Raw genomic sequence first — 3393 nt, forward strand, 5'->3', positions numbered from 1 at the left:
GAAAGTTCATCTGGGAAACTATAGTCCTCACTTAATGCTCATTTCTATCATTATCCAGGCTTTGAAAAGAATTCTGATGTTATTCTCTGCTCCAGGGATACAGGAGTCTTGAACTTTAAGTTGTTCTGTGCACAAAATGTATTTTATTACCTGAATAATAGTGTCCATATCTCTCCTCCAATCATTAGTTAGGCCTTATGATACCTGAGATGGAATATAACCTACTCAGGCAGGAATACACCCATCAGGCCAACATATGCTTCCTACAAATGGGTAAGACTAAAATAAGCTATAGAGAAGTCCGCCACAGGCCTAGCCATGGTGGTGCATGCTGGATATTGCCATTTGGCAAAATGAGGCCACATGACTGACTGGTCCACACCTGCTCCAGGTTTGATTTCCAGCCCATCTTAAAAAGCTGAGCATTGTGGTGTGCACCTGTAGTCACAGCTGTTTAGGAGGCTGAGGAAGGGGGATCATGATATAGAGAGATCCTGTCTAAAAAAATAATACACACACACACACACACACACACACACACACACAAATGAAATAGTGTTGTATCGTGCATGACAACCTATTCTTTATAAAATGGAGAAAATGAATCCATCATTTAAGTTACTTGGTACTATTACACAAAAGACTTTCTATGCCAGATGTTCAAGACTTTTGAAATTCACAGGCCAATAACATTTTGAAAGGTTTTTAAAGTACCAACACGGGATACTTCACCACAGGCCTAGCCATGGTGGTGCATGCTGGATATTGCCATTTGGCAAAATGAGGCCACATGACTGACTGGTCCACACCTGCTCCAGGTTTGATTTCCAGCCCATCTTAAAAAGCTGAGCATTGTGGTGTGCACCTGTAGTCACAGCTGTTTAGGAGGCTGAGGAAGGGGGATCATGATATAGAGAGATCCTGTCTAAAAAAATAATACACACACACACACACACACACACACACACACACAAATGAAATAGTGTTGTATCGTGCATGACAACCTATTCTTTATAAAATGGAGAAAATGAATCCATCATTTAAGTTACTTGGTACTATTACACAAAAGACTTTCTATGCCAGATGTTCAAGACTTTTGAAATTCACAGGCCAATAACATTTTGAAAGGTTTTTAAAGTACCAACACGGGATACTTCACCATCTTTTATCATTTCATAAGAGAAAATACATAATTCCAAACACATAACAGGATATAATTTCAAACTAAAAGGCAGTTCTTCAAGTTGAATAAATTAACTTTATAAATAACTTATAACAATCACCTTATTTTTCTCTCATTTGCTTGGATTGATAATAATGTTCTCATGAAAAGGCTCTGGTCTTTATGCAAGGGATCTTCAAAAAATTCAAGTTCATAGAAAATGCCTCTTTTGAAAACAACTATGCATGCACTTCAAAACATTTTGCATCAAAATAAGCTCATACTTTAATTCTGTTTTTCTACAAACTTTATGAAGTCTCCTCATATCTACCTGTGCTTGGAAACCACTGCCATAGGTCATGTTGCAGGTGGAGTCCCATCTTTGTAAAGACTTCTTCCTTGGAGTAAGATACTTGTTCCTCTAGCAGGCTTATACGCTGGACTGGACTAGCAGTATCATGATTCCTATTTCATAATAAAAAGGAAAAAAGTATAGAGGGAGAACAGGAGTATAAACACAACTGTGAGTTAGAAACCCTGTGAGAATAGTAGCTGCTGAAATTGAAGCCTCATTATATGGTATACTCTAAAATTCTGGGCATAAAGGTGAGCACAGACTGGAGTAGCACACTCTTTTCAGTACTGTGTGAAGCTAGTACCTCATGGATTTTCAAAGACCAGAGGCCGAGGATGTTGTCATTCTAATGACGGACTCTAACTGAGACAACATTAGTGAAATACCTACAAGTATCTTCTTGGCTGCTGCTGGGGCTAATATTACAGAATACCAGGTCCAGAAGATTGAATTGGCTGATTTGTTTGTCAGCACTTGATGCTACCTTTTGAAAATATGCCTAACTTCTTGGGACACACCACGAAGAGAGCTAAAGAGGTTGTGGGCCCAGGTCATTGTATTTTGACTATAAACGTAACTATGATCATGTGTAACACGAGTAGGGAGGCCCAAGAAAATAAGAATGTAGACTTTTGAGGTCAGACAGCTTAGAGATCTGAATCCCACCTCTGATATTTACTTGCTTCTGAACTTGGGTAGGTCAAGTAACCACTCAGAACCTCAGGTTTCTCATCTGAAAATTCAGGCTAATAATAAAACTTACCTTAAAGGATGACTGTGAGAATCAAATTAAATACAAGTTTAGCACAGTGTTTGGCATTTAAAAATAACATTGTAAATGTTAGCTGTTATCATTTATTACCTAAAAATTGAGAGGCAGAAAGGTGAAGTGAAAAGACTAAAGTCAAGATAGAAATTCATGTCTCCTGAATTCCGGTGCTGATGTCTCTCTCCTAGCTGCAGCTCAGTGTGGTCCAAATTCAGCACTTCAGGTCCCTCCAGACTCCTGAACCAGAATCTCCAGTTTAACAAGATCCCAGGGTGACTCATGGATATTAATATTTGAGAAGCACTGCTCTAGAAAACATTACTCTTTAGAAAGTTTTGGCAATTGCTGAGTATGTCCTCCTGGACAAAGAGCTAGGGAGTCCCCTTCATGCTGGGCTCAACCCAGTCTTGCCATAGACAGTAAGCAGAAGACCTTGCTTTAAAAAAATTCACAACAAAATATGTATTTGTAAGACAGTTTCAAATGTAATTAGATGAACCAATTTGATTTTTTAAATTAAGTTCTAGTTGTAATTTTGAGAGAGAAATTCCTAAATTACAAATCATCCACTTCTAGCCTCAAAAAGAATATTTTGTTACAAATAAAAATAGACTGGGGCCAGCAGATGACATAATGATTATGTCACTGGACTCCCACATTGTCGACCATAGTTTGAGTCCTGGACACAGCTACTTAAAACTCAAGCTGAGTGCATGTATGTGTGTGCCCAAAATCCTGAGAGGAGAATGGAGAAGGGATTGGGGCGTGGTCATTCCCCTTGGGGCGGGGGAGGGGTGATTTCTTGCTTTCTATCTCTCCCTATAGCAAAAATCTCTCTCTAAAAAATAAATAAATATATATAAATAGGTAATGCAAAGAAAAGAGGAATCCAGGATTATTTCTGAAGAACTTTTGGCTCAGCAAAGTTGAAAGAAAAAAAAAATGAAAAGAAAGAGGGGAGTTTCATTATTAAAACTGTAAATATTTGAATTAGAACTATAAATATTGTCATACACAGCAGATATAAGCACTGTTAAGATTAAATTTTCTTCCCCATGAGTCAAAGTTACAACCTCTGGATCCATCCTTAAACAATTCTTTTCCCTA

The 3393-nt window shown here is 38.0% G+C and overlaps 1 protein-coding gene across 1 annotated transcript in view; it reads left to right on the forward strand.

The window, feature by feature from the left end:
- The window catches only part of PTPRT (protein tyrosine phosphatase receptor type T), a 1472724-nt gene that overhangs the window by 1053101 nt on the left and 416230 nt on the right, over positions 1-3393 (forward strand). The gene's annotated exons all lie outside the window — the stretch shown is intronic.

Source organism: Tupaia chinensis, unplaced genomic scaffold (assembly GCF_000334495.1).
Source record: "Tupaia chinensis unplaced genomic scaffold, TupChi_1.0 Scaffold000216_1, whole genome shotgun sequence".
Lineage (NCBI taxonomy): Eukaryota > Metazoa > Chordata > Mammalia > Scandentia > Tupaiidae > Tupaia > Tupaia belangeri.